We start from the raw sequence: 12,347 nt of genomic DNA on the forward strand, positions 1-12,347 counted from the left end.
GCGAGATTATTAATATCTTCATTTTTTTTTTTTTGGTATAGGTATCCACTTTGTGTTGGAATTTTTCTTCTAGAGCTTCAAGTTTCTGAAGAAAAAAACTGAAGGAGATCTCAGAAGATGGAAAGATCTTACCATGCACATGGATTGGCAGGATTAATAAAGTAAAAATGACCATCTTGCCAAAAGCAATCTACAGATTTAATGCAAACCAAATAAAAATACCAAATTAATTCTTTACAGAGTTATAAAGAGAAATTCTTAAATTAATTTGGAATAACAAAAAAAAACCAGGATAGTAAAAATTATTCTCAACAATAAAAGATCTTCTGGGGAAATCACCATCCTGGACATCAAGCTGTACTACAGAGCAATACTGATAAAAACTGCATGGTGTTGATAAAAAAAAAAAAAATAGGCAAGAAGATCAATGGAATAGAAGTGAAGACCCAGAAATGAACCCACACAACTGTAATCACTTGATCTTTGGCAAAAAGCAAAAAAAAAAAAAAAAAAAAAAAAAAAAAAAAAAAAAAAAACAAACAAACAAAAAAAAACCAATCAGTGGAAAAGAGAAAGCATATTCAACAAATGGTAATGGTTAAACTAGAGGTCAGCATGTAAAAGAATGCAAAATGATCCATTTTTATGTCCTCATACAAAGCTTAAGTCCAAGTGAATCAAGGACCTCCACATCAAACCAGATACACTGAAACTAATAGAAAAGAAAGTGGGGAAGAGCCTCAAATACATAGGTACAGAGGAAAAGTTCCTGAACAGAACAACAATGGCTTATGCTTTAAGATCAAGAATTGACAAATGAGACCTCATAAAATTACACGGCTTCTGTAAGGCAAAGGACAATGTCAATAGGACAAAATGGCAACAAACAAATTGGGAAAAGATCTTTACCAACCCTACATTTGATAAAAGGCTAATATCCAATATATAAAAAGAACTCAAGAAATTAGACTCCAGACAACCAAGTAACCCTATTAAAAATGGGGTACAGAGCTAAACAAAGAATTCTCAACTGAGGAATAGTGAAAGGCAAGAAGTTCATAAAGAAATGTTCAACATCTTTATGCATCAGGGAAATTCAAATCAAAATGACTCTGAGAGTCCACCTCACACCAGTCAGAATGACTAAGATCAAAAACTCAGGTGATAGCAGTTGTTGGGGAGGATGTGAAGAAAGTGGAACACTCCTCCATTGTTGGTGGAATTGCATGCTGGTACAACCACTCTGGAAATCAGTCTGGTTGTTCCTCAGATAATTGACCATAGTATTACCTGAAGACCCAGATATAACACTCCTGAGCCTACACCCAGAAGATGTTCCAAAATATAATAAGGACACATGTTCCACTATGTTCCTAGCAGCCTTATTTATAAAAGTCAGAAGTTGGAAAGAACCTAGGTGTTCTTCAACAGAAGAATGGATACAGAAAATGTGTTACATTTATAAAATTGAGTATTTATCAGCTATTAAAAACAATGAATTCATGAAATTCTTAACCAATGGATGTATCTAGAGAACATCATCCTGAGTGAGGTAACCCAATCACAAAAGTACACACATAGTATGCACTCACTGATAAGTGGATATTAGCCCAGAAGGTCAGAATACCCAAGATACAACTCACAGTCCACATGAAGCTCATAAAAAAGGAAGACCAACGTATGGGTACTTAGGTCTTTCTTAGGAGTAACAAAGTACTCATGAGAGCAAATATGAAGTCAAAATGTGAAGCAGCAACTGGAGAAGGGGCTGTCTAGAGACTGCCCTACCTGGGGATCCATCACATGTGTACCACATGCAGACAATGTTGTAGATGCTAAGAAGTGCATGTTGATGGGATCTTGATATAACAATCTCCTGAGAGGTTCTGCTAGAATCTGACATATACAGTGGTGGATGCTCACAGCTAACCATTGACCTGATAATAGGGTCCCCAATGGAGGAGATAGAGAAAGACTGAAGGTGCTGAAGGGAATTGTGGCCCCATGGGAACAGCAACAATACCATCTCACCAGAGCTCCCAGAGTCTAAACAGCCAGCCCGAGAACACACATAGAGGGACCCATGGCTCCTGCTGTATATGTAATGAAGAATGGCCTTGCTAGGCATTGATGGGAGAGAGGTCCTTGGTCCCATGAAGACTTGATGCTCTGAAGGAAGGTGGGAGTGGGTAGGTGGGTAAGAGCACACCCTCAAAGAAGGAGCAGAAGGAGGAACAGGATGGGTGTTTTATGGTGGGATGGAGAAAGAGGATAACATCTGAAATGTATATAATTAGAATAACCCATAAAAAAGGAATTTGGATGTCAAAAAACTTTCTGCTGAGTGTCTATGGCACCCTACACCTAGGAATACCTATGCCTACATGAAAAGGAAGGATACACTTACTACCATATGACATGATTCTGATCAGGTATCTAATATGGGGAAGAGGGCATGCTTGTGTTTTTTCTTCAGGATGGTGAAGGAACATGGTGGCTTCCAGAGTGATTGGTGAGACATCCTAATGCTGGGACAAAGATTGATGCTGACATGAAAGCTTGCTGAGTGACTTGACAATGGTGACTGGAAAGCTTTATTGGACATAAATGTTCCTGACCCACCTATGCTTTTCTATATCACAGATACGACAAGCTACCTTGCCTCAAGTTTTTAGAATATGTGAGATAGAGAATCAAAAAGAAAAGTTATAAGGACTCTCATATTTTTCTTAAACGTGACCAGTTATTTGGACTCAATCATGTAATGATATAGAAATCAACCCAATATTGGGAATTCAGAATTCCAGTCTTCATTTGGAAGACTGGATCTGGGCATTTTTATAGGCATATTCAGAAGTTAGCTGCCATTCTCTGAATTTATATTAGCAAGAGATAAAGTTGGAACTGGATCTGGATTTTAAACAAGTATTAGTGCATGTGTTAAGGGTCTTTTAAATGTGAAGTTAAAATTAGTTTTGTATATTCTGCAATATTTATTGTAAGTAGCATTAATTGTATGCTTTCTAATTGTGTTATTGTGCTGAAACTTGGCATGTTTGTGATGGGGGTCTATCAACTAGCTTTTGTTTCCGTGCCCTGAGTATTAAAGACCTTTGTATTCTTAAAAAAAAAAGATTGCAATTACTGGAAGAAGTGAGTCATGATTTAAGCAGAAGCAAGAGTGTAGTGGGCTTGATTATTGCTGGTATAACAGCTTTAATTACATTAATTGCTAGCACCACTGCTTCTGCATTTGCTTTGACACAAGACATTAAGACAGCTACTTTTGTTAATCATTTAGTAAAAAAATGTTACTAATGTGTTGAGTCCACAAGGGGGTTTATATAGGCATTTGGAAGAATGGGTTGATGCTCTTTACCCTATTTAAATTATAGGAAGGAGGTTCAGAGTTTAAGAGTAAGGTACCATCTTGAGTGTCATGCCAAATATCAATGGAGTTCTGTTTCTTTTACAATTTAACATGATAGTCATTAAAGATAGGAACAAGTTTAAAGACACTTGCAGTGTATTTGGCATAATTCTAACACCTCTCTGGATGTTTTAACTCTTCATAGTAAAACTATGAATTTAAAGAATGATGCTCTGATGAGATTTGATGTTGCAGATAATGCTGATAAAATTTTCCATGACTTGAGGTCAGTATTTCCATTTTTGTCAAGCTTCAAGAATGGCATATATAGCTTGATCATGCTAGCTCTTTTTGGCCTGGGAAGACATTGATTTTTGCCCATCATGTTAAAGCTTGTCTTTAACAACATTAACATGTTGGCAGCCAATGTACATGACTTACAACTGAAAATGGACCCCCAGATAGAGTTATTAATTTAACAGGCTGGCAAGCTTAAGATGGGTAAGATTCTACACAAAGCCTTACCAACCTAAGACAGACATGAATTGCTTTTGATAATGCATATTCCATGACAGGTAAGGAAGACATTCTTGTCTGAATGACCTAAGACATTCACAGTCTTGTTTATAAAATAAAAAAGCGAGAAATATGGAGCTCTTTGGGGGATGCTTAGCAGGTATATAACATTGGCCAAGAACAAGGAAATGGACTTCAGACTGGAATCTGACATTAGGTGAAAGCAAAGAAGTCATTTCAGGAAGGAATCTAAATCTTAGACTAGAACAAAGAAGTAGGCTTCAGGCATGAAAATGACTTTGGGTTAAGACAGGGAAGTAGGCTTAGTTATTTTGGTCATCCTGATAAGCCCTTAGAAAGAGTGATCAATCACAGGAGAGATCACAAGACTTTGTTTATTTTCTTGGTTGTTCTTTGACTATTTGTGTTTATTGTGTTGCTTGTTCCTTGACTATTTGCATCTACTATATTGCTAGTTAGTCAGTCTAGAACTGACCTTAATACTTGCATGTAATTAAAATGGTACAAAAGCAAAAAGGAGGAGGGTGTGGGATAGCGGGCTTCTGGTTGGGAAATGGGTAAAGGTGATGACAACTGAATTGGAAATAAATAAAATATCCAATAAAAGAAAAAAAGAAAACAAACAAACAAACAACAACAACAAATCTTCTGTAGGGCTTGATTGGAAGATAGATTTTGTTTTAATTTTGTTTTGCCCTTGAACAGTTTGGTTTCTCTATCTATGATAATTGAGAGCTTTGCTGGGTATAGTAGCCTAGGTTGGCATTTGTGTTCTCTTAGGTTCTGAATGACCTCTCCAGGCTCTTCTGGCTTTTAGGGTCTCTGTTGAGAGTACTAGTATACTTCTGATAGGTCCACCCTTATCTGTTACATGTTTTTTCCCTTATAACTTTTAATATTGTTTCTTTGTTCTGCACATTTATTGTTTTGAATATTATGGGACAAGATGTTTTACTTTTCTGTTCCAATCATTTGGTGTTCTAAATGCTTCCTGTACACTAATTGCCATCTCCTTTTTTAGGTTGGGGAAGTTTTCTTCTATGATTTTGTTGAAGGCATTTTTGGGTTCTTTGAGCTGGCAATCTTCACTATTTTCTTTTACTTTTATTGTTTTTTAAAATATTTTATTTATTTAATTATTTACTCTCTAGATTTATTCTCCACCCTCCAACTGTTCCACATCCCATACTTCCTTTCTACCCTCTGTCTCCTCAAGGATGTCACTACCCCACAGCCCCCACACCACCAGAACTCTAAATTCCCTAAGGCCTCCCATCTCTTGAAGGTTAAGTACATCTTCACTGACTGAATCCAGACCCAGCAGTCCTCTGTTATATATATGATGAAGGCCTCACATCAGCTGGTATATGCTGTCTGGTTGGTGGTCCAGTGTTTGAGGGATATCGGGGGTCCAGTTTAATTGAGACTGCTGGTCCTCCTACAGGGTCACCCTCCTCTTCATCTTCTTCCAACTTTACCCTAATTCAAGCACAGGGATCAGCAGCTTCTCTTCGTTGGTTGGGTGCAAATATCTGCACCTGACTTTTTCAGCTGCTTGTTGGGTTTATCAGAGGGTGGTCATGATAAGTCCCTTTTTGTGAGCGTTCCACAGCCTCAGTAATAGTGTCAGGCCTTGGAACCTTTCTTGAGCTGGTTCCCACTTTGGGTGTGTCAGTGAACCTTCTTTTCATTAAGCTCCTCTCCATTTCTATCCCTGTAGATCTTTCAGGGCCAATTATAGGTCAGAGTTTTGACTCGGAGATAGCAACCCCTTCCCTCTTTTGATTCACTGTCTTTCTACTGGAGGTGGGCTCTATAAGTTCCCTCTTCCTACTGTTGGATGTTTTATCTAAGGCCCCTCCCTTTGAGTCTTGAGAGTCTCTCACGCCCCAGGTCTCTAGTGTATTCTGGAGGGTCCCTCCAACCTCTCACTTCCTGAGATTGCTTGTTTCTATTCTTTCTGCTGGCCCTCAGGGTTTCAGCGTTTTCTTCCACCCAATATCACACCATGTTCCCCAGTCTCCTCTACTTGTCCATTTTCCCTCCTGGTTCTCTCCCTCCCTCCGTACTTGTGATTGCTTTCTGCTTCCTTGCAAATGGGACTGAAGAGTCCTCTATTGGGCCCTTTAGCTTGATAAACTTTTTGAGTTCTGTGGACAGTATCTTGGGTATTCTGGACCTTCCTTCCTTCCTTTCTTTCTTCCTTCCTTTCTTTCTTTCTTTCTTTCTTTCTTTCTTTCTTTCTTTCTTTCTTTCTGGTTAATATCCAATTATTAGTGAGTACATGCATGTACATTTGGGTCTGAGTTACCTCACTCAGGATGATATTTTCTAGTTTCATCAACTTGCCTACAAACCTCAGGATGTTGTCATTCTTAATAGCTGATTAGTATTTCATTGAGTAAATGATCATTTTCTGTATCCATTCTTCTGTCACGGGATTGTTTCCACCTTCTGCCTATCAGTAACAAGGCTGCTATAAACATATTGGAACGTGTGTCTCTGTGGGTATATTCCCAAGAGTATGCTGCAGGGTCTTCAGGTAGATCTATTATCAGTTTCCTGAGGAAACACCAGACTGATTTACACAGTGGTTGTACCAGTTTGCAATCCCACCAACAATGGAGAAGTGTTCCTATTTCTCCACATCCTGGCCAACATGTGTTGTCACCTGAGATTTTGTCTTAGCCATTCTGATTGGTGTAAGGTGGAATCTTAGGGTTGTTTTGATATGCATTTCTCTGAACACTAAGGGCTTTGAACATTTCTTTAGGTGCTTCTCAGCCATTCAAGATTTCTTTGTTACAAATTCTAGGTTTAGTTCTAAACCCCATTTTTTGATTAGGTTGTTTGGTTTTTTGGGTGGTTAGGTTTTTGTGTTCTTTATATATTTTGAATATTAGCCCTCTATCAGATGTGAGGTTCCTCTTATTCTTAGATTTGGGTTTTTCATTGTGCCCTGGATTTCCTGGTTGTTTTGGGTTAGCAACATTTTATATTTTTAATTTTCTTTTACCATTTTATCAGTATCTTGTAAAGTATCTTCTACACTTGAGATTCTCTCTTCTATCTCTTGTATTGTTGTTGATGTTTGCATCTTTACCTCCTAACCTGTTTCCTAGATTGTTCACTTTCAGAGTTGTCTTCATTTGTGTTTTTTTTTGTTGTTTAAACGTTGATTATTATGTCTTGGACCACTTTGTTCAATCTTTTCAACTTTTGATCGAATTTTCATATATTTCTTTAAAAGAATTATTTGTTTCTTTTTTTAAGGGCATCTGTTTACCTGTGTTTTCCTGCATTTCTTCCTATGAGTTATTTATTTTCTCCTTAAAAGACTCTATGATATTCATGAGAAATGATTATAGGTCAGCATCCTGCTTTTCAGGTGTGTTGGTATATTCATGGTTTTCTGTGGTGAAAGAACTTGGTTCTGATGATGCCTAAATATATTGGCTTCTGTTACTCATGTACTTGTGCTTGCCTCTTGCAATCTGGTTATCTCTGGTGTTTACTGGCCTTGGTGTCTCTGTCTGGAGCTTGCCTGTGATCTTGGTTTGCTGTAGGTCTTCTGAGATGCCTTCCAACTGTGGGGCCTTCAGAGGAGCAGTCAAGCTAATGATCTGCCCTAGTGGAAGGCACAGGTTGGAAAGTAGATGAAAGTTGGGCAGGGTACGGGGTGTGGATTTTTCCTGAGTCTGCTGGGCCATTAGTGGTTCCCATCTCCTGCCATGTTTGGAGGGTTCATTATCTGTTTCCCTTCATGCAGCAGATCTCCTGGGAGGCCTTCAAACTGTAAGAAATGCTTTTTAAAATAAATTTCTTCCATTCTGTGGAAATACAACGCTGTTATTGATTCTTTAAAAGAATTTGACCATTTCCTAAAATGCTTATAAAGCCTCAGCATTTTAATTTCCTATTCTTCTTCAGATGTCTTCTAATATATTTGAACATTTATTCTCATAAAATCTAACACAAGTGTTAAGGAAGTTTGTTACAAAATTATGATCTAAGATGTAATGTTGAGAAACAAGTCTATGCCCAAATCTTTCTAGAACTTCTTTCTAAAGTATGACAATTGCAAATAAAATATTAGTTATACTGTGGGGACAACATTTTCCAGTCATTGATTTTATTGTAGAATCGTTCTACCAGGAACAAATACTGAATTTTCATGTATTTGTAGGTACTGGCAAGTGTTTTGATGAAAACTAAAATGAGAGCACACAGTGGAGAAAGACACAGTAAAAAACATAAAAGATCAACTTTAGGTAAGATGTCCGTTCAAATTATTTAATCAGAGAAGAAGCTGAACAGTAGACTACTTTCTTTAAATTATATTACATGAAAAGGAGAGATATGCCTTGAATTTGGAAAGCTAAACAAATACTATCATATACATTGTATCATCCTTATTTTAAACTTAAATGGCAAAATTTGGAATAAAATGAAGACAGTAACAAAACAGTTTTCTAACTCAAGATTTTGAAGAATCATGAACCTAATGGTTAATAGGGGTTTTCACAAAGACAGGCTTTAAAGCCTCCTGTAATTCCTAGTCCAGTCTCTACCTTCTATTTGCATTTTGAAATGTGAACTGTTGGCTGTTCTTGCAGCTATGTCTTCATTTTGGACATTGTTCATTCTAAACTTCTCAAACTGTAAGTCCAATTAAATACTCACATTGATACATGGCTTTTGTCATGTGGTGTTGTATCTCAGGAAAGAAAAATAGCAAATGGTTTCACACAAAAAATAAAAATCACAACAACAAAAACAGGCTGATTTAAGAAAAGTAATGATGTTATTAAATAACTGGCTGGATTAGCCAAGAAAACTTTCAACAAAACAAATTTTGGAATAAATATTTTAGATATGATGGGCAAAAGAATTGAGAGAAGTGGTAGGAATTTGCATGGAGTATCAGATAGCTTCAAATGAATTTGGGGAATTAGGCCTTCTCCCCCTACCCCCAAATAATGTCTGGAACCATTTTAAATTTCTCCTAGAGTATAAAAGATGTTTTTAAAGAGTACATTATTAATGTAAAATACTTATCCAAATTAATTTGAGGAGGCAATTGAAATTGACACAATCAGTGAAGTATATATTATTAAACTTTTTAAACAGAAAAGTTTAAACTATTTAAAGTTTTTAATTTTTATTATTCTAATTTTAGATCTTGTACATATTCTTGACATGTATGTTACTTCAATTTGAAAAGAAGAAAGTGTTTCTTCATGAGTGTTTCAAATAATATTGAGAATAATGTTTTTATTCATATGTTTATTTATATACTTCTCAGGTAATTGTTTTATATCATGCTGTCTCATAAATTTTTGTGGCTATTGAAAATACATTGATGAGCATGGAAGATTTTATTTACTTAGTGAGATTTACAATGGGTTCATTACTATAGCTGAAATATACAACAAACACATGTTGAATACATCTTGTGATTAAGAATCAAACAGAAACACAACATTAAAATTACCTGAAGATAGACTTTTAGATAATAACTGCATCACAAGTTTCTAAATCTAGAGAAGCATTTGGAGCAGACATATATCCAACTAAAAGAAATCTTTAAAATGGAGATTCTATATTATTTTATAAAGTAATAAGAAAATAAAACCCTTTTTGGGTTAGTACAAGACGATATTTTAAAAATCACCAAATCAATATTCAAAGAAACTGCTTAGTCTCTGTCTCTGTCTCTGTCTCTGTCACTGTCTCTCTTTCTCTCTCTCTCTCTCTCTTTGTGTGTGTGTCTTATTTTTTAATAGGAAATTATTATTTGGATTCATAACTTCAGAGCATAGTGAATGGCATATTGCCTTGGATCCATGGCATACTGTAGGAATAAAAGTATGTAATAAATAAGTCTATGTACATCACAGTGAGAAGACTAAGACAAGGGAAGAAAAGGGAGACTGTGTCTCACAATCTTCTTTCTGGGTACATCTTCAAACATCTAAAGGATTTTGCCAGGTTTCACCTCTCAAATTTCACTAGCCACGTCCAGAGTGTTATCTTCCCTATTCACACACAGTAAGGCTGAGTTTGGCATGGTTGTGTAAGGGGAGCTGTGACAAAGCTTCTGCCCCTGGAGCATTGTGAGGTCATAGATCCCCATAATTGCAAACTGTGCTAATGGTTGTTGTTGCCCTGAAGATGATTAGTTTCAATTTTATTTCCAATCATTCTTTCTGAGAAATATACTTTTACCATTACTCAGAGCTAATCATTTTATAATATATGAAACAGAAAAGGTTTTCAGTAATGAGAAATGGATGTGGTTATGAGGCAGTAGACAATGAAGAACGGCCCTTCCACTTGGCTTTTAGGGTCATGGGAAAGGTTCTAAACAACATAACCACAAAGGCCATAAAAGCCTGTGTGGTTCTTTGTGAAATAGTTCATTGCCAGACTTGGCCTTGAATTAGGAATTATAAGGAGATGCATTTACCCTCAGGTCCAATGGCTACTTCATTAGTTAGCCAGGGTAAACTTGGGGATATGAAAGATAGAGAGTTAAATTGGACTCAGGAAGAAAAGGCATGGATAGAAAAAAGTAGGAATTTTAAAAATACAAGTGAATAATAGTTGAATTTATTTTATAGGAGAAAGACTTGCATATGATTTAGAAAGAAATAGTATTAAAAGAGGAGTACATGAGGCTACAGAATTATTATGATGAGAAAATAAAGATTAGTGAATTAAAAGCTGATGTCTAAACATAAAAATGTTAGTACTTTGTTCTCCTAGTTACTTGAAGAATTGGAGTTGACAATGCCTGGAGAGATATTAAAGAAAGCTAGCTGCTTTATTTTCATAAATTAAAAAAAGAAAGAAACTTCATAAGAAAGTATTTTAAGTTTAGTAGTCTGTCATGTTTCTGTTTATACATGAAAGTTACTAAAGACTTTAGTCTGCTGTACTGAGAAACCACAAGAGCTATATGGAGCTACCCATGAAGAATAAGATATGTAAAGGAACCTGTAAGGAAAGGTGCTTTTGCTTTCTGTTCATTTTATGTCTTATGGAAGCAGAGTTTGGAATTAATGATCTAGACTTATAACATTTACGTAAATTTAAAAATTTCTGAAAAAATAAAACCATTAATAATGATGAAAGCCTTGATGATGTTACTTTAGTAAAAAATAACAAATAATAAGAAAAAAAAAGGCTGAATTCAGACTCTGGTTCAGAGAAGGTAAAAAATGAGAAGAGGGAAGGCAAAAGAATGGGAAGAGAGACTTTTAAAAAGGAGGAAGGAAGAATGACAAGAATACTTGAACAAAGATAGAGCACTTGCACTGACACATTTCATCTACTACTGACATTGAGTTACTCCTAGAGTAGCACTGCTCTCATTCCTGCCTTTTCAGGACCCTCCTCACACTGAGGCTGGACCCAAACACACTAACAGTTCTGGGACTGAAACTTGTGAGGTTATGAGCTTCCTCTGGAAATTCTGCTGATCATTTTTTTATTGCCCAAGATACTTCTCTGCATTCTAAATAATATTGTCTACAGATCCCCATGAAGAATCAGAAACTCATTTTTACTATCTTCTGTTACATAGACATATTGTGATATACACATTAAAGTATAAATGTAAATAAAAGTCCTATTTCTATCTATAGTATTCTAATAAACTGTCCTATTATGTTAGGTTATATGTTAAAATTACAAACTCTTTCCTGAGTGCCATAACAGGTTTCATTTTAAAGCTAGTTTGTCTAGGCTAGAGAAGCATAGCTCAGCAGTTAAGAACACAGGATGCTATTCCAGAAGACCTGAGTTCAATTGCCAGCACCCATATATGTTAAATGATATTTGATTATACTGTGAAGTTGGAGATTATGTTATTTACTTGGCAAACCTACTTTTACTTGTGGTGTGGTTCAGCATTAAACCCTTACTCTAAGAGTTTTCTGCTTTAATGTGTCAAACAAGATTAAGTAATATCAATTATATCTCAAAAGATGGAACAGACAATCTGTTCATAGGAATTAAACATAAGATTATTAAGAGGTAGTTAGGAAGACAGGGAGACTCACAAGAAGTAGAATGCAGGAACATTTAATTTGAAGAATTTTTGATAGCTTTTTTGGGGTCTTCAGCTGTAAAGGAAGATCAGCTGTGTGCTTTCTCTGCCTCTATGGGCTAGCATGGTTTCAGCCCAGTGTTTGACTCTGAGTCTTCATTGATAAAATCAAACAATTGAGATATTTGTTAAAACAAAACAAAAGCCTAATATTTGGCACCCAAATGCCTGAAACAAAAACACAGTCAGAGAAATCATGCCAGCTGTGGAAAAACTGAGATGTCCTCAGATTTAATAAGTCATTTGGCAAATTCTAATGAAAAGAGTTAATGATGGGAATTTTCATAATACAAAGTTTTAGAACCCTTCATAGTGCCGTCTTAGATG

Source organism: Arvicanthis niloticus, chromosome 11 (assembly GCF_011762505.2).
Source record: "Arvicanthis niloticus isolate mArvNil1 chromosome 11, mArvNil1.pat.X, whole genome shotgun sequence".
In the NCBI taxonomy this organism is placed as follows: domain Eukaryota; kingdom Metazoa; phylum Chordata; class Mammalia; order Rodentia; family Muridae; genus Arvicanthis; species Arvicanthis niloticus.